Here is a 25,611-nt window from a genome sequence, read left to right on the forward strand (position 1 = left end):
GTTTGTAGAGGAGGTAAAACACGAAGAGTGCCCAGGAAGTGAAGCTGAATTGCAATTTGACATGGGCAGATTCGAAGAAGAAGTGATCCCACAACCCCCTTCATCCCATTGAAGAGCAGTGGTGGCAGCCAACAGACAAATCTATGGAAAGAAAAACCACCCTAAGGGAGAAGAGAAGAAAAATGGTGGAAGAAGCCAAACAAAGATTGAGGGCTAACCCTATGGCACAACTGTCTGTACCCCTTCCACATGCCCAAATGACCTGCCGACCAATTTTCATGCGGAGCTCATAGTCTGGGAGAGATGTAACAAAGAGAAACATCCTTTCAACTTCAGCTTCCTCATCCCCAATGCCTTGTGCAGAGTCCTTTCCCCTAAAATAGTGGACGAGCTGATCGACATCAGAAGCCAACTAAGCCAACAATGTTTGGAAGACAGAGAGAAGAATCCCACCCTCTAAGGCACCAAGGATGCCGAGTACTGGAAAAATAAGGTTTTTGAAGTGCCTTGGTCCATGTCTGGATATGAGTGCCAACTACTGTGATGGAGACGTATTTGCGACGACAATGTGCTGCCATGGATGGCTTTTTGTAATACCCTCCCTTTTGAGAGAAACAAACCCACGTTCATGGCATATCCTTGTAGTGTAGGATTAGAGTTTGATGCAAACACCCATGGCCATTACAACTTTCCCGTGATAATAACCCATGTACTACCACCTTAGCCCAAGCCCTCACTTTCACCTTCGATAGCCTAGATGCCACCACGACCCAGTTTATTGCTGACTTGTCCTCCTATCGTGATCTTACCTTCCTTACCACATGCAACTATCTTAGGCTGTTAAAAATCTTACTTAGGCAAGACCCCACCGTGGTAGAACATGATCTCCCCCCACTCTTTTTTGACCCTAACGCCATTGATAGCTGCGCGATGACCCGCGTAATATTGCAAGTCAGCCTTCTACCTTTCTTCTGCCTCGCTATTCTTGAGGATATGAGCGACAGCCAATTCACTCACTGTAACCATCCATTCCTCTCCACCACCCCTCTCTAGGTCCGGTTGAATCTTAAGGGTTTCATGCAGAGTTGCAATTTTTAGAGTCACTCCACCACCTTCTGATGACAAGAACTAGCAATTAGCTACTGTCCGAATCCTATACCTCAACAAGTTTTTTTAAAAAAATAAAAGTAAACAAAAAAAAATGAAAGGAGCCCGTGACATGTCCAAACGCAAGTCGCGGCACATAGCTCCCAGTCACTGCACCTAAGGATCCTCAAGTTTGGCACGTGCGATGGCCTCAATCGGTCGGCTCTGGTCCTAACCCCCTAACCCTTTTTCCTCCCCACTTCATGCTTAGGGCACCCCAAGGGCAGGACATACCTAAGGAGATAAGACTCGCGTATGGTTAGGCCTATCAACCTAAGCTACATACATCGCACCTCCCTTTGCACAAAATGGGTCCTCAAGTGTGGGACATCACCTAGGCTTACCTAGGGTTAGACCCAACTCCCTCTTCCACCAGCATGAGCATAGAGCATCACACGACAAGGTAGACACTTCCCTTAGGTCGAGCACTTTCTCCTTCCAGGTACAACAGGATGCTACAAACCACCAACTTCGGAGGCCCTTATCATCCAGTTGACACACCTTGGGTTCTCTATCCAAATCATTACCAAATCATCCCAATCAAATGAGTCCACATGCGGCCCCATCACCCCCTCAGCCACCACTGGCCCAAACCCCACCCTTCCACAACAAAGACCGTGAACTGCCATGTGACTTGCACCCTCTCAAAAGGGAGTAATGTTAACCTCAGTTTGAATGGTAGAAATATGAAGCAAAAAGGACAAAAAGAAAAGAAAAATAGAAAAGGTGCAGAGGCCGCCAATAAAATCTAAGCTAAGGGAAAAGCACAATTATAAATAGAAGGTGCCTCAAAAAACTCAAAAAACTCTTGTAAAAGAGCACCCCTTCTGTGCCATTTGTAAAAGAATAGATGGGTGTAGCTTAAGGCATGAGGCAAGAAAAGGGAAATAGGAAAAATAACCTTGCCACAAAGTCCAGCCATGTAAAAGAAATGGGTGCCCATGGGATTTTAGGGCTTGTATATAAAATTCAAAAAGTGAATGGAAGGTCATTCTTTGGTGTGTGGCTAACAAGAGACCTCTCTCCTTGTCTTTTTCTCTTCTCTTATTTGTGTGTGTGTGTGTGTGATATAGAGATAGGTATAGAGAGAGGGAGATTGAGAGAGTGAGGGAGTGAGCATGTGGGAGTGAGGAATCAAGAGGGTGAAGCTCTTCACCATTCCCCCTTCTTTTCTTCTCTTCTCTTCTCTTTTCTTGCTCGCGCACGGCTATGGTTGATGGAGCTTGAAGGAGGAGGCTTGAGGATGCTTGAGCTAGCATCTTGGATCATGGAGCTACCGGTGTGTATGAAGGAGGAGGCAACTCATTTTTGCATCGAGGAAAGCTCACTACATTCATAGGTTTAGAGGCATGTCAGCTAGGTGAGAGGTAGCCACTAGAGCTTGCTTGGAATGCTTAAACAATAAGTAGTCCGTGGGTCTTGGCGGTCAAGCGAGAGCTCTCACAATCACTTTCTTGAGTGAATGCCTTCCTTAATTGGCCATCGTTTGAGGAGGAGATAATGGAAATGGTATTCCTTATGAATAAAAAATAAGATACTTGGTGCTCATAGTCTAGGAAATATGGAAATTTTTTATCTTAAGCTTCACTTTAGTGGTCACATTAACCACTCCACTAGATAACTAATGATGAGCAAACAAATCCTCCAATGGATGTCTCCAAACTAGGTGACTTAATGGATGAGAATTTGATAAACTAGAAAATGATCTTAAATAGGCCTTTTATTCTTGTAATAGCTTTACTTCTTAATATTCTAATATATCTTGTGTCTAAAGCCAAGCGAAGGGTTTCTTTTCGACATTCAAAGAATAACACTAGTGCCTCAGTCATGGCATTTTCTGTACTCACTCTCTAGAAGTCAAAGTCGCTTCCTTAAGTTTATGTCCATAACCAATCTCTAGATATTAATATTGAAAAAGTAATGACTATATCCAAGGAACTTCAGAATCAATAGTCATATGATAAGCCACTATTTGCCTAGTTTCGAGGAAGGGACTAGCAATGGCTTTGTTTATTTCAACCACCCACATAGAATCATTCAATTCACATCATAAATAGTAAGCTTTTTTATATTTGGTGGTACCTATTTATTAAACAAACAAATTGTGAAGCTAGATATATATTATCATGGAAAGTATGACCATAGGCTATTGCTATCAAATATATTTAGCTTGTTACAATACCTTCATTCTAAAAAATCCAAAGCCAATGAATAGTATTGCATCATTAACTTGCCACCACAGATTAAACTAAAAATATATAAAGAAATAAAACAAAAGAAATTAGATCCTCTATGATTGCTAGAGTGGGGTCTATTTGATCTAGAGGGCCCAAGATTAGAATACATCCACATCACCCTAAATCTCAACATGTGAAGAATAAACACAACCACCTTGATGGTCCTTGCACATAACCTTTTGCAGGACCAAAACACCTTAGTATGGTGACTACTTTTTTTATGTTTGTAAGAAATATTCAATTAATTTTTTTAGTCCTAATTGGCCTAGTAATTGCACATGTATGATTTTTTTTCATTGAGGATAGTGGCAGTCAGTGTGATTGATAAGAACATCCTAATCAAGAGGGGTTCTTATTGAGACTACACCTACGGTTTACCATGAAATGTACTAGGCATGCCACTAGGAATCTTTGCAACACATGTATCATGTTATTTTTTGTGCCTCTCTCACATCTATGAGATTCTAGCTCATCAATTCCTATGCCTTTTGTTAGATGTTGTATCATTGTATGTAGTGATTTGAAATAGGAAGAAAATGAATGTAAGATGGACTCGATGTCAAGATTGTGGGAGAGAAGGAAGGAGTCTCACTTGTAGCTTTCTCAGTTACACAATGGGGGAATACACACAAAGGTGGAGGCTGAAAACAATTTTCCTCTTCTTAGTTGTGTAAGCCAAAAAGAACTCTAGTACAAAGAAATAGAAGAATCCTATATATGGGTCTTACACCAAACTCAACTAAGGTGGCATACTAACTGAGCCACGAACTAGAGTATATAAGGATAGCTGTCATCTAGCTATTATTCATGGGCAGTGTACCAACCGCATCTGCAGCTAACAAGTCGGTGACATAAATGCACAACGGTCACCCTGGCATATCACGAGTGGAGCTCGATATCTCAACACTCCCCCTCGAGCTCAATCCCAATTCCTGCAGCACACCAAGCAGGTATGTGAACTTGCGCAGCTTCTTTGTGCCCAATGCCTTCATGAATATGTCAGCTACCTGATCCTCTATGCTAACATAAACTAGATCAATAAGACCTAGTAAAACTCTCTCCCGCACATAGTGATAATGCAACTCAATGTGCTTTGTTCTAGCATGATAGATCGGGTTATTTTCCAAGTGTATTCTGCTTATGTTGTCACAATAAATGACAACTTGCCCATGTGTAGGCTGATGCATATCATAAAGTAGCTTATGCAACCAAGCTACCTCACATGCAGCCATTGTTGCACCCGTGTACTCAGTCTTTGTGCTCAACAAGGCAACTGTAGGCTGTTTCTTGCTGCTCCAAGTGACTGCAGCACTCACAAAAGAGAACACATATCCATTGGTAGATCGTCTATCAGAAATACTACCAGCCCAATCAACATCAGTGTATCCATCCAACTGTATCTGAACCCTAGTCTCATAAAGTAGTCCATACTACAATGTGGACTTCACATACCTGAGTATGCGTCTAGGCGCATCTAAATGCGGTTTCCTTGGAGCCTGCATAAACTAACTTACCAATCCAACAACATAGCTGAAATCTAGCCTGGTAATAGTCATATAAATCAAACTTCCTACTATGCGTCTGTACATAGTAGGGTCTTCCAGAAGCTCACATGCATCTACCCTCAGCTTCACATTCTACTCTAAAGGAATTGAAATAGGCTTACAGCCTGTCATCCCATATTTGGACAGCATGCTGTAGGTGCTTGCTTCAAGCCATACAAGGCTTTCTTCAACCTGCAAACAAACTCAGGATGAACAGCATGCACATAACCTGGTGGCTACTCCATATAGACCTCTTCTTGCAAATCACCATGCAAGAAGGCATTCTTTACATCCATTTGATGTAAAGACCATCCCTTTGATGCAACCATAGCAATGACTGCTCTTACGGTTTCCATCCTTGCAACCGGATTGAATGTTTCTTCATAATCAATGCCATATGTTTGTGCATATCCCTTGACTACTAATCTTTCCTTGTATATATTCAGAGAACCATCTGCATTGTGTTTCACCTTATAAACCCACTTACAACCAATTGCATTCTTATCTTTAGGCAAAGGTACTAATTTCCATGTAGCATTTGCTTCCAAGGCATCCATTTCTTCATCCATGGCTTTCTCCCATTTTTCTTTTCCCATGGCTTGCTCAAAAGAAGTGGGTTCTGGTTCCTGTATCACTTTGACCATATAGGCATAGTGAATGGCTATAAATCCATCATATTTCAGCCTATCCACAGGATACCTAGCTCTGGTAGACTTACGCAAAGTAGGTTCACTCCCAGGTGCTCTCAAAACATCCCTGGTCTTCCTTAATCCAGGTGTAACAATAGAAGGAATACCCAACTCATCATCAATGCTCTGTTCTGAGCCACTCGATTCACCATCTACATAAGAGTGACCTGCATTCACATCAAGCATGGGTTGATCTACATTCTCTTTTCCTTTCCGTGAAACCTGCATACCACTATTTGCATTGTTTTGAGGATATTCTCCTGATCTCAATCTGCCTGTCCATGGCAAAGAATGTGAACCACTGCTAGAGGACACTCCAGGTCCACTAATATTTTGTGACTGCTGCTGTGAATTCTGTGCAGCATTACCATTTTGTGCATCTACATCATCAATCACATTTATTGGTTTATACCAGCTACTCATCTAATCAAAAATAACATATCTGCTCACTATAAACTTACGAGTGGAAGGTTTATAGCATCTATACCCTTTTGCTGCAAAGAGTAACCAATAAAGATGTACTTCTCAGTTTTTGGATCTCAACTCATCTAGCACATGAACATAGGCAATGCAACCAAAAATCTTCAAATGAGAAATATCTGGTTTCCTACCAGTATACCTCTCCTCTGGAGTCATCCCATGTATTGCTGTAATGGGAGTCCTGTTCATTATGTAGACTGTTGTAGCAACTACTTCAGCCCAGTAAAAATCTGGCAAGTCTTTTTCGTTGAGCATGGCACGAGATACCTCTCCAATATGCCTGTTTTTCCTTTCAGCAATTCCATTTTGTTGTGGGGTATGACTGCATGAATATTGCTGCTTTATGCCATGCTCTTGCAGGAACCTTGCAAACTCATTTGAGAGGTACTCTCCCCCTCCATCTGACCTTAGGCATTTTATTTGCAGTCCTGCTTCTTTTTCAACCATAGCTTTAAGAGTTTTGAAATGCCCAAACACTTCACTTTTCTTTTTCATAAAATACATCCAAACTTTTCTGCTATAGTCATCAATAAAAGTGACAAAATAATGACAGCCTTCAATAGATGTAGCTTTAGTAGTCCACACATCAGAGTGGATTAATTCCAATGGCTTCTTACTCTCTTGAATATGTCTAAGAAATGGTTTCCTTGCCTGTTTTCCAAATTGACAGGCTTCACATACCTTATGCATTTCTGCAACCTTCAATTTAGGTAATCCTGCAACAATATTTTGAGCTTGCATTGATTTAAGTCGCTGTACATTAACATGACCAATGCATTTATGCCAGATATCAATATCTGCAACTACACCGGTCCCATGTGCAAACATTGCTGCACTCAATTCAAGCATGTCTGCATCCAATGTAAACATTATGCCCTTATTCTTTCCTTTTGCTATCAAGCGACCTTTATTTTTCATATTCTCAACAAAGCATCCATGAGAATTAAATCTAATGTGCAAACCCTGCTCAACCATTTGACCAACAGAAACCAAGTTCTTGGTGATATTCGGGACATGAAATACATCCGACAAGTATTTCTTTTTCCCATCCTACATAGACAAAGGAATTTTTCCAATCTGCACAATAGGATGTGCAGTATCATCACCAATCTCCACAAATCCTAGTTTTTCCATTTTCCTTGCATCCTGCATCCATTCTGCATGACCTGTCATGTGGTTTGATGCACCTGAGTCAACATACCACACATCGTTGCTTTCTTTTGCACTTGTCCAGAATTGGTCATGTGTTGCACCATAAATAAATGCTCATTTCTGTCATCACCTTGTCTACTAGAAGATGCATAGTTCCCTTGCTGCAATTTTCCATTCATGATGTCATTCTGATTTTTATAGCAGTCTTTAGCCATATGACCCATTTTACCATAGTACTAGCATTCAACATTGCTGTTTGCATTTTGGCCTCTTTGCCATCCACCATGACCTCTTTGGCTTCCCCTGCCTCTAGAGTTACCACGTACTCCTCCATAGGACTGGTTTTCTTGAGTTTGCTACATATTTTGATTTCTACCACGGCCTCTAGATCGGCCTCCTCTACCTCTGCCTCTACCTCTTCCAGCATTTGAGTAGAAGACAGCTTCTTTTGAAGTTCCTCCTAAAGAAGATGCACCACCATTTCTCTGCTCCTGAGAAATTAGAAGAGCAATCAACTCCTCAAAATCAGGAAATCTTTCATGGACGGAAATCGATGTTCAAAACTATGCATAATCCTTTCCTAGACCATTCAAGGTCACAGAAACTAAATCATCATCTTTCACTGGCGACCCAATGGAAGCAAGTGCATCTGCAATCTTCTTCACCTTCATGTGGTAGTCATTGATGCTTATACTTTCTCTTTGCACATTGTGCAACTCTTGCTTGAGCTGCATTTTCCTGGCTTGCGTATTTGTGCTATACATTTTTGACAAAGTATGCCATGCCTCCTTTGGTGTACTTGCATCCTGAATATGCACAATCATAGAGTCTGAAATGCTGATAGACAACTAGTACATAACTTTCTTGGCTCTCTCATGCCATCCTTTAAATGCGTGCATTTACTGTTGATTGGGAACATCAGGAAGAACTGGTTCTTCTTCATTTCCTGCAACGAATTTCCAATATCCTTTTCCCATAAGGAAATTCATCATTCTAAACTTCCATGCTTGGAAGTTGTTCTTGTCAAGCTTTTCAGTGACAATCTGTGAAAGAGAATCAGACACCATTATAGAACACTGCAAAAAATTCTATCACTGCAAAAACCACAGCTTCAGCCTCACAAGGGCAAATCTGCAAAACTGAAGAAAGTGGTATTTGACCACACAGTCACTTCCTAGTGACGATTTTGCATCAACAGGCAACAATGATGATTCTGTAACTCCCAATGTCTCTGCGCACAGGCATACGATGCAATTTCTACAGTAACTTTTCACCGACCTGTAGAACAGTGGTGGCATAGCAAAAAACACGGCCTTTTCCTGAGTGTGTGTGGAAAACTTCCGCCTCCAAAACAGGCACCAAAATGGCCTCGAATAAAAAAAACTACACCGCGAAGGATCTCTCAATCTGAGAAAATGCACTCTTGCACTTTCCGGCTGTGCTACTTGCAGATACTTGCTCCCAAACTCAAAAAATGAAAGCAACACTGGTCCTCTTACTAGAACACCACGAACTTGGTCTGCTTTCTTGAGCTGCTTACCACGAACCAGGCTCTGATACCATGTCAAGATTTTGGGAGAGAAGGAAGAAGTCTCGCTTGTAGCTTTCTCATTTACACACTGGGGGAATACACTGAAAGGTGGAGGCTGAAAACAGTTTTCCTCTTCTTAGTTGTGTAAGCCAAAAAGAACTCTAGTACAAAGAAATAGAAGAACCCTATATATGGGTCTCAAACCAAACTCAACTAACTAAGGTGGCATACTAACTGAGCCATGAACTAGAGTAGATAATGATAGCTATCATCTAGCTATTATTCATGGGCGGTGTAGTAACCGCATTTGCAGCTAACAAGTCGGTGACATAAATGCTCAACGGTCACCCTGGCATATCACGAGTGGAGCTCGATATCTAAACACTCGAGAGATGTGAAACTTGCAAAGCAAAACAAATAGCTATAAATGTAACAAGTTTTTAGTGTAAAGGCTTCTTTTATCACAATAATGAGTTAGTGGGATGGTGTATTTTTTTCCCATTCTGATGGGTGCATTCGATGGTTGATACACTCTTGAAATAATTTCATGCATTAGGACCACTAAAATAAAATTTTCCCTTGCTCATGTTTCAATGCATGTGTAGGATGTACTTGCATTTCGCATAGCTTTGGAAGTGCTCAAAAGAATTTCCAATGCAAGTTTGTAGCTGCTACAAACTCCATTCAAAGGTCATTCACTTGCTTTACTAGGGTGTGCAATGGTAAATCACAACTAAAGTATTATGCTTTTGTTCGCATGAGACTTTTTTGCCATTCAAAGCTGAACTAGTAAGAAGAGTTAACGAATAATATTTTTTGTCAATTTTTTTTAGCTAGTAAGAAGAACTAGTAAGAAGAGTTAGTGAATAGTATTTTTTTGACTTTTTTTAAAAGCTAAACTAGTAAAAAGAGGTGGAGTCTTAACACAATACTATTCGTGAGATCTGCTCACCCATGGAGGCTCACCTCTTCCACTTCGGCCTCTAGGAAAAAGAAGGCAACTGACAACATCTTTGACAATGCATGCCACCATGGTTTGTTTGAGCCGCCTACTACCTTCTCTGCCAAGTAAGTTCCTTTCATCCCATATGACCCTGTCGACAAGGGGTATTTGTTGGACAATGTCATTTACAAAATCAAGGATGGTTTGGTTCTTGATGTTGAGCATGATATGAAGGCCCTAAGGAATATGATACATGCACCCCAGAATCTTCTTACCTCGGATACATTTGAACATGTCTCCCACATCCTACTTATGGCGTCAATTTTTACTAGTGAGGGCTTTCTTCCATATGGTCCACACATATGCCCAACAACCAATATTTCCTCTACTCCAAAAACTGATTTTTCTCCAAACAAAGTCAAATGCACTTCTTTAAGATGGCTCAAAATCCTGTCACAATAAAAAATATGATCAACAACAAATCCTCTACATCCCTGATCATTCAACTCTTCATTCTTCTCATGGATATTACACCCTTTTATCGCCACATGATCAAGAAAGGGTAAGGTCAACTGAGAAATCTACTCCCTCAATACTTTATGCATAGTATTCATCATATATGCCACTGAATTGGTTGCACCCTATGGAAGCACACACATCCTAACCAATCCAAGTGGTGTCTTCATGGTAGTGATATCTTGGCTTTCTAATGCAAGCTGGAACTGATCATATCGTGAATATAAATCTCTCAAATAGTAAATTGCTTTGCCTACAAATACTTCTACAAATTCATCCACTATCAAGCCTGATCCAACATTCCTTATGGTGACTTTATTAACTGGCTACAAATCCTCTGTAAACCACAAAGAACCATTCTTCTTTGGAACGGTAAACCACTGATTTAAATATGGAGCTAAAGAGGGCTCCAAAATTTGCATCCTGATCTTCTTGTTCAAAAAAATTCAGTAACTTAGGCAAATATGCCCGAGGTACTGGAATAGGCTTTAAATTGCATGGAACATGAGGTATTGTAAAGATAACCATAGGTGCAACTATGGTCAGATAAACACATCCAATTTCATTTGGCTGAAATGAAAAGGCTTTCTGATGCCTTGCCAATATCTACAAGAAACAAGCTCTTTCTACCGGTAAAAGAAAGCTTGTATCACCAATTTTCATCTTTTGTAAAGTTTCAGTTGTAAATTTATGTCCCACTTCATGTGGATCGTGCAAAATAGGCTGTTGAGTCACACAGCCAATGTATCACTTTCAAGTGGTAAAGGCAAAGCCACAGGCTTAACCTTCTTTGCAACTGTTTTGTACTTTGTATCCACCCTTGCTTCAGCCTTGTTTTGCAACCCATAACATTCATGCTTAGCAAACTCTTGAATGACTTCATACATTTCTAAAGTGTCAACATAAATAACCTCTTTTTCTGCCATGCTTTTAGCATTAGTTGTTGCAAAAATGTCAGCCACTGTATAAACATCAATCAACCCTGAAACAACCCTAAAATACCTTCATTTGCAGCCATCAAACCATATGTCTTCAGCTCTTTTCCAACCCATCCTACATATTTCTTTTCAGCCCTGCATATGGCTGAAACATTCTTAAAGCTGCCAAGACTACATGCTGTCCATTCCTGCAATCCAAACACAAACACAGTTTTCCCCTTTCTTGGAGGCATAATTATCTTCCTAGAGGCATTATCGTAGCCTCCCCTTACAACAGTGCTATCTAGAAACCCTAAACTCTTGTGCATTAGGTGGCATGGGATTATCCCACAGCTTATCTCGATTGCGGGGATGATTCATAAAAACAATGAGAGACTATACTTCCTTTGTATTATCTATAATCCAACACCAAGCATATGAAGAACCATCTTCCAAGACTTTTGTTTCTAGCCTTGACTCTAAAATATAGGGCTGTCCTAAAATCAATAGATAACTATATAAATCTTGCATTAAAAAATGATATTCATCCCTAACATCTACAATAGTCATGGTTACATTCGAACAAGCTGCATAAAGATCCCGTGATGAATTGTTTGCTACCCACATGCACCATCCTCGATCTACATCAATTGGCCAACCTCAATTCTCATACAAAATGCGTGCCATAACATTCATTTCAGAACCATGATCCAAGAAAGCTATGCAAGGCATCTCTCTTTCTCCCACTTTAACAATTGTCTCTATTGTAGCACAAGCCTAATGCATTCCTGAAGAATGAGTGCTTGGAACAAAATAAGCATCTTCTTCTTCATGTGCTTTTTGATGGACATCCCTATTATACATAGCCTTTTCTCTATGCTTAGTGCTGCCCATAATACCATTTTCGGCCACAAGCTTGCTGTCTATACTTCCATCTAACCCATTTTCAGCATCAGTCTCTTCCAAAACAACATTACATATATCATCATATTCCCTTTGAAGATATTTCTCTATGTCTTTGTCAACGTGCATCAATGCTTGCAAAACTTCACCATCAAACTCTCTTTTTCATTTCAACATATCAATGATTGCATTATGAAATTCACACTTTGCAATTCCAAGAACTTTGCCAAGTGTGAATTCCACTCTACTGCCAAGTATGTAACCTTCCAATACTTTTTTAAGATTTGGGGTAGTCTCAAGATGTGATTGTAACTTGTAATCGGGCTACTTGCCCATTTTCTTCCCTTCTTTTTTCTTCTCTTGAGATGCATCATCCATAACATGCTGAGGTTTTTTCAGTCTCTTTTTGTTGCTCCATTTTACTTCATGTTATGTGTTTAGATGGGCTTGAAGAGGAAGGACCAGCAATGTCCTCATCTCTTCTTCTCTTATCTTCCACAAGAGCTTCTTGATTATGAACCTCGGCCAAATAAGCATAGGCTAAATATGAGTCCATTGGTGCACTCCATCATGTTCTCCCTCGTATACTTTGACTTGCATCAGTCAATTCAGACTTTGCTATTTTGCACTTTTCCATGCAATCTAATGCTTGCATCCAAACACAAGATTTTTCTTTAGCCATGCTTCCTTTAGGAGCTTCATCAATCCTTTCAGTTCTCAACCCATATGTGGTTGCATCTATGGCAGTAAATGCTATCCTTGCAGCCATATCTACCAAATTCTTCTGCATGCCACCTTTTCCAAAATTTGGCTCTATTGGAAGACCAATTTCTCTTGCGTGTATTTTTCCATCTTTCCAAAAGATTAACCTTTTTGCTTCTGCTTCACGGTAAGTTCTACAATCTCGATTTTCATGTTGTAAACTCTCACACCAAATGCATCTCCTCTTGTATCCTTCTTTGTATGGTCTTTGGGCTATTGTCCAAGCTTTCTCTTCTACCTTAACATCCAAATTTTCGACCTTTGTATAGATTTCTATCAAATTCAGCCTCAAATCACACATGCCTTTGATTAATTCATCCACAGTATCACCTTTAAGAGCTGGACCAACACGTATAGCCAATTGTTCTACCATAGCTACAGGCGCCTTGGTTGCAATTTCAATGGTAGTCACATCAAGAAGTATTATCCTCCCACACATCCTTTGTACGAATAACCAATGTTAGAACCACCGATCAAAGTACCGTTAGCCACAATCACAAACATTGATGATGAAGATGAGGAAACCATAGAACCTGCCTACCTCCACATCACGATCATTACCAAGCAAGCACGCACTGTCAACGCCTTGATTGATGAGGGAGCAGATATCAATGTCTTAACCCATGATCATTGAACCCATATTGGCAAACCACAACTACAAACCACTACCACCAAACTAGACCCATATGGGGGTCGGTCATACACACTCCTAGGAAAAAGCAGGGCTACAGTTTCTATCGAGTGTGAGAGCATATCAATGACATTTTATGTATTGACAAATGCTGAAAATGTAGGCACCAAATTGCTAATGGGTCATCAAACCTTTAAAAAGAAAGCTCACTACAATGTCAATTAAGAGTCGTAGCATATCCACTTAGCCATTTGCAATGTCCGCATAGTGGCACCTTTCAGTAAGGGCTACGTGACTCCCACCAGACGACCCGCAATGCCACCAATAAACACGCATTCAGTCAAGTCCAAGGAGGAGGGTTGTGATTTGTTACACCCTCCCAAGCCTCTTTGCCAGCATTCTGCTGAAGCCAAGGTCAATGCCCATCAGCCCCAGTTAAGGTGGGTACCTAAATGTCAGAGCCTGCCACTGAAATGCAATCAACCTTGCTTTCATAAGGCTAACAGCACAACCTCAAAACCTAGGAGGCCAAAAAAGAGCTACAAAGAGTGATGTGTGGTCAAGCGGTGATGGGTTCCTAAGACCCTATTATAGGCGCAAGGTTATTATGAGGGTAATGCCTAGATATAGATCCCTAAGTCTAAAACAACCAAGAGCACTAATCAAATTCCACCTCATGTGTAACCATACCCAACCATACAATGTGTCAAGGCCTAACAGCGCAGAAGCCTTGAGACACCAAGCCCATTGACTCACAACTGATTATGCCCATGAAGACTGACCAAGTCAACCAGCCCAAATCTCAGCTTGCTACTCTCGAACTAGTCCCATGCAACTCAACCAAGACTCAGGAGGCCGCATCCGCAAGTAGTGGTGCCCCATTCGCAATCCAGTTGTCTCAGTCCACTAGGCAAGGGACCCAACTGCAATCTCAGGAACAACCGATCCTGCAACTATTTGCTGTCAAACTCTCTAGTTCTGTCAAATCTCAACCACCCTGCAGGCCTTAGACCCTCCTATGAGCAAAAATCATTCTTGATACTCACTGCAGATCTAGAGGAAGATACAAGGGATGAGGTCATTGCTTGCCTCAGACCCTTAGATGCCACATTCATGTCATTGGCTCTGAGTTATGACCGCTTGGACTTGGACCTGTTGCAAGAGCCCTTTGCGAGAGAAGTTCGTACAATGCCTTGTTCATGGGACACACTCAAATTTTCATTCATCAAAGCATCCCACTCAGCTGCAAAGTTACTCCGCATTGAGATATCTACAGAGCCAACCATCAAACGTCTCATTACATCATACGATAAGCGAGCCTCTTCCGCTCTCACTGATTGAGAAGTCGAGGAGTTGAAATAGCTTGCTCAAATCGAATCCCCATTCTTACAAAACTGGTACGCTCTTCGATTGCAATGGGAACTCAAAGGATGCCAAATGATGACCAATGCTGAGCAGAGACACATGATCAAGACATCGGAATATGACCTAACTTATGTCGCCCAAAATTTGTATAGGGTGTTAACAACTATTCATGACCAACCCCCTAGAAGTGCACATCAAAGGACACCCTTACCTTGATTGCCTCCAAATAGAGAAAGAGTTACATATTGCTAGCCGTATCGATTTCGGTGACGTGCTGACAGGTGTCCTTACTTACATCACACACGTAGGTAGCCGACCCTTTGATTTGGACCATGACGCTCAGTTGTACAATCCAGACTTCTATGCTTGGCTCATGCAAAAGTAAACACTCAATCTGTACACCCAATGCCCTGGGCCCGCTAGCCTTCAATCCTAGGAAGGATTTTACCCAAATCCGAAAGGGAAGGGGATAAGGTGAGTGAGTCAAATCGGAAGTAATCAAAATCAAGTAAACACATAAACACATTAAAAAAAACACACACTGTTGTGAAAACCTTAGTCAACATTTAAAGGCAGGAAGGAAAGAAACACGTTAATTTGCAATTGAGGAAAAATGTCACAAAAATCTTGAAATAAAGGATGAAAAGTTTGAAAGAAAATTTCATGTTGGAGCTTAAATATTTTAATTCAACAAACACGAAGCCTTTCTTTTCAGCAAATTGGTGCACTCACTTTTCTCCAGTCAGCACTATAACTCCATCATGCACCAAATTAGTGTGCCTGTGCTGGAGAATGTGGTAGCCCACACCTTGGATGAGGTGGATTGGAACAACTACGTGCGCAAGACTATAGACCAAGTAGCCAAAGCACTAGCCCTAGGCAATAGACAGGCAGGTGGAGAATCCCCAACCTCTAAAAATATGGAGAGGAAGAAACGTTCCTCATAAGCCTCCTTCATTGAGTATGGAAGTGTGCTGACGGCCATCATCTAAGAGGCTGTAAAAGATGCCCAACATGAAAATGAAGAAGCAGATGAGACTCCAGATAGATGGCTGACCCGCCAAGGAAAAGAGCCATCGAGCGACAGGAAAAAAACTAAGACAAAGAAGGAGGATTAGGAGGCTCAATCCAGAAGGGAAAAAACAAAGAAGCCTAGTAAAAAGGCAGCTCAAAAGAAGTAACAGAATGAGGGCAAGAAGAAGAAAAAGAAGATCTAGAGAGAGCCAAAAGGGAATCCCTAAGAGAGGCTGCGAAGAGGATGAAGAAGGAGAAGGAAGAAGCTGAAAAGCTACCAAAAGAATCAAGGAAAAAAGAGAAATAGAGAGAAGGAAGAGCTGTGAAAAAGGAGGCAGAATTGAGGATAAAGGAGGAGGAACACATGGCTGAAGCGACTCGCCGGTCCATAGAACAACAAAGCCGACTCGATGGCCTAGGGGGTTTAAGTCCGCCTAGGGATGACTTCCTCCTCAAGCACTCACATACCTAGCTCAAGTGCTCACGTACCTGAAGTCATGCTGCCTATGGTCATCAAAGGCAAGGATGAAGACTATGGCCACTAGGAAGAAAAGGCTGGCCAGAGATATCGAGTCTAGAAAAGATCCAAAATGGCAAAAGATGGACGCTTTGACCATCCCAATCCCTACTACTATGACGCCACTAGCAAATTATGATGAATATGTTGCGGAATTGCTCTCTCAGTTAGAGAAGGCAAGGGAGGAAAGAAAGATAGCGGTGGCTAAGTTGAAAGCGAAAAAGGAGTCGGTGGCAGCCTTCCAGCTCCAAAAGATGAGGCAAATGGTTATGAAACAAAAGGAAATCCTTGATTTGAAATGGGAACTAAAGGCCAAAGATGAAAAGGAGCAAAGCTGGCGGCAACAGCTTGTAGATGAAAATCAAGAGCTAGTGAAAATGCAAAGAGATTATAAGCTTTGAATCATACAACATGACGATCTGGTAGCAAAAATAGGTTAGATCGAACGAGGCATGAAAGAGTTTTCTACAAGGAAAGAAGGAAGGAAGCGAGAAGAGGAACAACACCACGGAGAAATGGAAACCATGACCGAAAAGCTGAGTCTTGAAAGAGAGAAGTGTGAGAGAATGAGCAGGGAGTTGGAAGACCAGGAGCAAAGACTCATGGCCCTGCTACAAAGACAAGGAGAAGTTATGGATGAAATGAAAAGGAGAGCCAAAGAGTGGGCAGGCAAAAATGAACAAAGAGTGAAGACCTTGGTGCATGGCCTAGCTATCATGGAAAAAGAGAAATTCCTAGTAGAAAGTAGAGTAGAGGCAGCCCAAGTGGGTTTCAATACTTAACAATAAGCTTTTGTGAATACCGTGATGGATGCCACTCACGCGGAGGAAGGGGAGTCCTTGGAGGTGGTAAAGAAGAAGCTGAGCGTAGCATGCAGAGCTCTGCAAGTGGGGCTACACATGCCCCCCTAACTTGTTGGAGGGCTAAGCCTTGATGAACAACATAGGTACCCGTTATTAGCGTGCCTAGCCCCCCGGGAGATTGATGCTCTAGGGTTTGTAGAGGAGGTAAAACAGGAAGATTTCCCAGGAAGTGATGCTGAATTGCATTTTGACATGGGCAGATTCAAAGAAGAAGTGATCCCACAATCCCCTTCACCCCATTCTGAAGAGCATGGGAGCCAACAGACAAATCCGTGGAAAGAAAAACCACCCTGAGGGAGAAGAGAAGAAAAATGGTGGAAGAAGCCAAACAAAGATTGAGGGCTAACCGTATGGCACAACTGTCTGTACCCCTTCCACATGCCCAAATGACCTGCCGACCAATTATCATGCGGAGCTCATAGTCTGGGAGAGATGTGACAAAGAGAAACATCCTTTCAACTTCAGCTTCCTCATCCCCAATGCCTTGCACAGAGTCCTTTCCCCTAAAATAGTGGACGAGGTGATCGACATCAGAAGCCAACTAAGCCAACAATGGTTGGAAGACAGAGAGAAGAATCCCACCCTCTAAGGCACCAAGGATGCCGAGTATCGGAAAAATAAGGTTTCTGAGTGCCTTGGTCCGTGTCTGGATATGAGTGCCAGCTACTGTGGTGGAGACGTATTTGCGATGACAATTTGCTACCATGGATGGCTTTTTGTAATACCCTCCCTTTTGAGAGAAACAAACCCACATTCATGGCATATCCTTGTAGGGTAGGATTAGACTTTGATGCAAACACCCATGGCCGTTACAACTTTCCCATCATAATAACCCATGTACTACCACCTTAGCCCAAGCCCTCACTTTCACCTCCGATAGCCTAGATGCCACCACGACCCAGTTTATTGTTGACTTGTCCTCCTATCCTGATCTTGCCTTCCTTACCACATGCAACTATCTTAGACTATTAAAAATCTTACTTAGGTAGAACCCCACCCTGGTAGAACATGGTCTCCCCCCACTCTTTTTTGACCCTAACGCCATTGATAGCTGCGTGATGACCTGCCTAATAATGTAAGTCAGCCTTCTACCTTCCTTCTGCCTTGCTATTCTTGAGGATATGAGTGACAGCCAATTCACTCACTGTAACCATCCATTCCTCTCCACCACGCCTCTCTAGGTCTGGTTGAATCTAAAGGGTTTCATGCAGAGTTGAAATTTTTAGAGTCACTCCACCACCTTTTGATGACAAGAAATAGCAATTAACTATTGCCCGAATCCTATACCTCAACAAGTTTTTTTTAAAAAATAAAAGTAAATAAATAAAAATAAAAGGACCCCATGACATGTCCAAACGCAAGTTGCGGCACATAGCTCCCAGTCATTGCACCTAAGGATCCTCAAGTTTGGCACGTCCCATGGCCTTGATCGGTCGGCTCGGGTCCTAACCCCCTAGCCCTTTTGCCTCCCCACTTCATGCTTAGGGCACCCCAAGGGCAGGACATACCTAAGGAGATAAGACTCGCCTATGGTTAGCGCCTATGGTTAGGCCTGTCAACCTAAGCTACATACACAGCACCTCCCTTTGCACAAAAGGGGTCCTCAAGTGTGGGACATCACCTAGGCTTACCTAGCATTAGACCCAACTCCCTGTTCCACTAGCATGAGCACAGAGCACCACACGGAAAGGTAGACACTTCCCTTAGGTAGAGCACTTTCTCCTTCCAGGTACAACAGGATGCTAAAAACCACCAACTTCGGAGGCCCTTATCATCCAGTTGACACACCTTGGGTTCTCTATCCAAATCATTACCAAATCATCCCAATCAAATGAGTCCACATGCGGCCCCATCACCCCCCTATCCCTGGCCCAGACCCCATCCTTCCATAACAAAGACCGCGAACTGCCATGGAACTTGCACCCGTCTCGAAGGGGGGTAATGTTAACCTCAGTTTGAATGGTAGAAATATGAAGCAAAAATGAAAAAAAGAAAAGAAAAATAGAAAAGGTGCAGAGGCAGCCAATAAAATCTAAGCTAAGGGAAAAGCACAATTTTAAATAGAAGGTGCCTCAAAAAACTCAAAAAACTCTTGTAAAAGAGCACCAGGCTCCCTTTTGTGCCATTTGTAAAAGAATAGACGGGTGTAGCTTAAGGCATGAGGCAAGAAAAGGGAAATAGGAAAAATGACATTGCCACAAAGTCCAGCCATGTAAAAAGAAATGGGTGCCCATGGGATTTTAGGGCTTGTATATAAAATTCAAAAAGTGAATGGAAGGTCATTCTTTGGTGTGTGGCTAACAAGAGACCTCTCTCCTTTTCTTCTTCCCTTCTCTTATTTGTGTGTGTGTGTGTGTGTGTGATATAGAGATAGGTATAGAGAGAGGGAGATTGAGAGGGTGAGGGAGTGAGCATGTGGGAAATAGGAATAAAGAGGGTGAATCTCTTCACCATTCCCCCTTCTCTTCTTCTCTTCTCTTCTATTTTCTTGCTTGCGCACGGCTATGGTTGATGGAGCTTGAAGGAGGAGGCTTGAGGATGCTTGAACTAGCATCTAGGATCATGGAGCGACCGGTGTGTATGAAGGAGGAGGCAACTCATTTTTGCATCGAGGAAAGCTCACTACATTCATAGGTTTGGAGGCATGTCAACTAGGTGAGAGGTAGCCACTAGAGCTTGCTTGGAATGCTTAAACAATAAGTAGTCCGTGGGTCTTGGGGGTCAAGCGAGAGCTCTCACAATCACTTTCTTGAGTGAATGCCTTCCTTAATAGGCTATCATCTGAGGAGGAGATAATGGAAACGGTATTCCTTATGAATAAAAAATTAGATACTTGGTGCTCATAGTCTAGGAAATGTGGAAATTTTTTATCTTAAGCTTCACTTTAGTGGTCACATTAACCACTCCACTAGATAACTAATGATGAGCAAACAAATCCTCCAATGGATGTCTTCCAAACTAGGTGACTTAATGGATGAGAATTTGATAAACTAGAAAATGATCTTAAATAGGCCTTTTATTCTTGTAATAGCTTTACTTCTTTATATTCTAGTATATCTTCTGTCTAAAGCCAAGGGAAGGGTTTCTTTATTGACATTCAAAGAATAACACTAGTGCCTCAGTTATGACATTTTCTGTACTCACTCTCTTGAAGTCAAAGTCACTTCCTTAAGTTTATGTCCATAACCAATCTCTAGATATTAATATTGAAAAAATAATGACTATATCCAAGGAACTTCAGAATCAATAGTCATATGATAAGCCACTATTTGCCTAGTTTCGAGAAAGGGACTAGTAATGGCTTTGTTTATTTCAACCACCCACATAGAATCATTCAATTCACATCATAAATAGTAAGCTTTTTTATATTTGGTTGTACCTATTTATTAAACAAAAAAATTGTGAAGCTAGATATATATTATCATGGAAAGTATGACCATAGGCTATTGCTATCAAATATATTTAGCTTGTTACAATACCTTCATTCTCAAAAATCCAAAGCCAATGAATAGTGTTGCATCATTAACTTGCCACCATAGATTAAACTAAAAATATATAAAGAAATAAAAGAAAAGAAATTAGATCCTCTATGATTGCTAGAGTGGGGCCTATTTGATGTAGAGGGCCCAAGATTAGAATACATCCACATCACCCTAAATCTCAACATGTGAAGAATAAACACAACCACCTTGATGGTCCTTGCACATAACCTTTTGCAGGACCAAAACACCTTAGTATGGTGACTACTTCTTTTATGTTTGTAAGAAATATTCAATTAAATTTTTTAGTCCTAATTGGCCTAGTAATTGCACATGTATGATTTTTTTTCATTGAGGATAGTGGCAGTCAGTGTGATTGATAAGAACATCCTAATCAAGAGGGGTTCTTATTGAGACTACACCTACGGTTTACCATGAAATGTACTAGGCATGCCACTAGGAATCTTTGCAACACATGTATCATGTTATTTTTTGTGCCTCTCTCACATCTATGAGATTCTAGCTCGTCAATTCCTATGCCTTTTGTTAGATGTTGTATCATTGAATGTAGTGATTTGAAATAGGAAGAAAATGAATGTAAGATGGACTCGATGTCAAGATTGTGGGAGAGAAGGAAGAAGTCTCACTTGTATCTTTCTCAGTTACACAATGGGGGAATACACACAAAGGTGGAGGCTAAAAACAGTTTTCCTCTTCTTAGTTGTGTAAGCCAAAAAGAACTCTAGTACAAAGAAATAGAAGAATCCTATATATGGGTCTTACACCAAACTCAACTAAGGTGGCATACTAGCTAAGCCACGAACTAGAGTAGATAAGGATAGCTGTCATCTAGCTATTATTCATGGGCAGTGTACCAACCGCATCTACATCTAACAAGTCAGTGACATAAATGTACAACGATCACCCTGGCATATCACGAGTGGAACTCGATATCTCAACACTCCCCCTCGAGCTCAATCCCAATTCCTGCACACCAAGCAGATCTCTGAACTTGCGCAGCTTCTCTGTGCCCAATGACTTCGTGAATATGTCAGGTACCTGATCCTCTGTGCTGACATAAACTAGATCAATAAGACCTAGTAAAACCCTCTCCCACACATAGTGATAATGCACCTCAATGTGCTTTCTTCTAGCATGATAGATGAGGTTATTTGCCAAGTGTATTCAGCTCATGTTGTCACAATAAATGACAACTTGCCCATCTATAGGCTGATGCATATCATAATGTAGCTTATGCAACCAAGCTATCTCACATGCAGCCATTGCTGCACCCCTGTACTCAGCCTCTGTGCTCCAAGTGACTGCAGCACTCCCAAAAGAGAACACATATCCACTGGTAGATCGTCTATCAGAAATACTATCAACCCAATCAGCATCAGTGTATCCATGCAACTGTATCTGAACCCTAGTCTCATAAAGTATTCCATACTGCAATGTGGACTTCACATACCTGAGTATGCGTCTAGCCGCATCCAAATGCGGTTTCCTTGGAGCCTGCATAAACTGACTTACCAATCTAATAGCATAGCTCAAATTTGGCATGGTAATAGTCATATAAATCAAACTTCCTACTATGCGTCTGTACATAGTAGGGTCTTCCAGAAGCTCACCTGCATCTATGCTCAGCTTCACATTCTGCTCCAAAGGAACTGAAATAGGCTTACAGCTTGTCATCCCATATTTGGACAGCATGTCCAATCCATACTGCCTCTACAAGAGCTGTATCCCACTTGGTGATCTAATCACCTCGATGCCCAAGAAATAACGGAGCTCTCCCAAATCCTTCATCTCAAACTTCTGCTTCAATAGCATTTTCACATGAAGGATATCTTTATCACTATCACCTGTCATAATCAAATCATCAACATAAATGACAAGTAGCGTAATACCTTTCTCTGTTTTTTCTCACATAAAGTGAAAATTTTGCCTTGGAAATCTGAAAGCCAAGAGTGACAAGATACTGTCCTATCTTGTTAGACCATGCTCTAGGTGCTTGCTTCAAGCCATACAAGGCTTTCTTCAACCTGCAAACAAACTCAGGATGAACAGCATGCACATAACCTGGTGGCTTCTCCATATAGACCTCTTCTTGCAAATCACCATGCAAGAAGCCATTCTTTACATCCATATGATGTAAAGACCATCCCTTTGATGCAGCCATAGCAATGTCTACTCTTACGATTTCCATCCTTGCAACCGGATTGAATGTTTCTTTATAATCAATGCCATATGTTTGTACATACCCCTTGACTACTAATCTTTCCTTGTATCTATTCAGAGAACCATCTGCATTGTGTTTCACCTTATAAACCCACTTACAACCAATTGCATTATTATATTTAGGCAAAGGTACCAATTTCCATGTAGCATTTGCTTCCAAGGCATCCATTTCTTCATCCATGGCTTTCTCCCATTTTACAATTAGCCCAATTTACAATTAGCATGCTTTGGCTTTTGTGTTTGCTTTTGTCCAAATAAAGAATAAAGCGGTTGGGTATCCTAAAAGTCAGACTATGCCTAAATACAATGTCCAATAAAAAATTATTTAAACTAAGCATCTATGCGCATACAAAATAATCAATATTTTTCAAGAGCTTCAATAAATAAGTGTACCTAAATACATATCAGTGCCACGCCTTTAATGATAAGGCCCGCGCCCATCACAAATGATAACTTCTTCTAGGTAATTTCAATACACACCATCCCGTAGTGCTTTCCAATGCCATTGCTGCCTGTTATACACATTAACTAAAGCATTCCCTACTGTTAGAAAATAATAAAATTAAAGTGACAAAAGTGAATACCTAGCAGTCTTCAGCTCTTTAGCTACAAAATAAATAAATAGGTTGATGCTTTGTCCTAACCTTAATTTAATAAGAGTGCACTCTAAACTCATAAACGTCCATTAATTTAAATATGTATTTTGCAGAATCACTTGATGTGGAATCACCCACGTGTGCATTAGATTAATCCAACGCCCGAAAAGGATAGGCATCCCCGTCAACTTCTCATATAAGGAATCCATCTTGTGTATGAGCCCCGGAAAATATAGTTTTACGGAATCCACTGCAAAACCTCACGAAATCCACAGTAGAATAAAAATATCATAGAATCCATCGTGGAATATGCCTCATAGCATCATACCCTTGGGGTAGGATAGCAATTGTCCCCAATTGCTATTAGCTCAATGTGGAGCAAGCAGTGAAGGGTAAGAACTTTGGTCACATGCATGCATTCATTGGGCCTCTTCAACAAGATGATTTTTAAACTTAACCAAATATCTAGAATATCTACGGCTAGTTCTAGTGGTCATAAAAACAGAGTCTAGAATAGTTTCAGGTTCAAGAATTTCAGTTTCTTCTTTTAACAAAGGAGGGTTTTCATAAACAGGGTGGACATGTAATTGGCATCTAAAGGTCGTAATAAATTGATATAAAAAGTATTATGGATTTTCCAATGCGGGGAGTAGTTCTAATTTAAATGTATTCTCATTGTTTTTGTGAATGATTTTGAAAGGTCCATAAAATCTAGATGCTAATTTAACAAGAGGATGTTTCTTAACACTTTGCAATCTTCTCTTTTCAATATGTAACCAAACATAATCATCAACTTTGAGACTCATGGCTTTTTTTTTCTTATTAACTTATTTAGTGTATGATCAATGTTAGAGAGTTTGCGGTCGAAAGTCTACCGTAGGGGGTAAGAGACAACAGGGGAAAGGGAGATTCAAGGAGTGGAGTAGACGGAAGAGAAGGGATTGAAAGAAAGAGAAGATATGAAAGAATACTCACAGAAAGAAATAGAAGGCGTAGAATAATACTCACAGAATTGAAGCCTATCAATTTATTTCTCCATTATGAGAAGATAAATCTCTTGTACACAAAAACGATACCTTCCTCTATGCTGCTCAGACCGCCAATCTGATGCTTCCATTGACTCCGAAATGAGAATAAAATACCAGCACACCTGGCCAAAATTCTGCCAAATTACTCTTTCTTTATCTCCCACTTCGGAGTGTTGTTCACTTCTTGAAAACAGCGATCACGATGCGCACAATTTCATCCATCTCTCTTTTTACATAAAATCCTCACAGATGACAGCTACATTCTTTCTTTTGCATGTCATCCTAATCTAGAAGTTTTCTACAGTTTTTGGATTTTTTTAAAACAAGAGATAATATCTAAAATATCATAAATTGGCTACACTTGTCTAAAAAACTAATATGTTTGAACCATGGACACTAACACTAATGTCTAAAATGGCATTGGCTCTCTAGATCAATAAGAAAGTCGCACTTTAGAGTTTTTCACATGGTGTGCACGTAGCGGCACGACATCCACCCCCTCCTAACCTGTACATCCTCTAGCATGTGCCAAAGTCTTATGGATCCGCAGTGTCAGAAGAAGTATCCTCTACCATGTCAATGTCTTCATCTTCTACCTCTTCTTCTTCCATATCCTCATGTTCATGCTGAGTATCCAGCTCCTTCAACTTAGATGCCGAAGACTCCCTACATTTAAAGAGTTTGATACATTTTCTAGCCATTGGAATCCTTAGAGTTGTCTCATCCATCTCATTTAATGCATAGGTAGCATTTCAAAAACAAACCTTACCACATATGGACCAAACCACCCCCGCTTTGTCATCTTCTGACTGGCACTATGCTGATTTTCTAAGCTACTGTCATAAACTAGCACCCAATCTCCTTCTTGTATAGCTTGTGGCTGAAGTCTGTGTCACTTTTTAAACCTCTTCTTATTCTTGATCCTTGCAGTCTTCAATTTTTTCATGGTTGTCTCAATGTCTTCAAGCCTTCTTTCTAACTATCTAATGCGTAGGACCAGCAACTCTTCTCTATTCAAACCCTCTTTCCATGGTAGAATACTCCAAGTAGTAATAGT

General features: G+C 40.9%; 1 pseudogene; it reads left to right on the forward strand.

Annotated features, from left to right (window-relative positions):
• Positions 1-16,871: 16,871 nt before the first annotated feature.
• Positions 16,872-25,611, forward strand: part of LOC148009382 (threonine synthase, chloroplastic-like) — a 37,355-nt pseudogene continuing 28,615 nt past the window's right edge.

Source organism: Lygodium microphyllum, unplaced genomic scaffold (genome assembly GCF_053477565.2).
Source record: "Lygodium microphyllum isolate KBCC unplaced genomic scaffold, Lygodium_microphyllum_v1.1.10 scaffold_31, whole genome shotgun sequence".
NCBI lineage: Eukaryota > Viridiplantae > Streptophyta > Polypodiopsida > Schizaeales > Lygodiaceae > Lygodium > Lygodium microphyllum.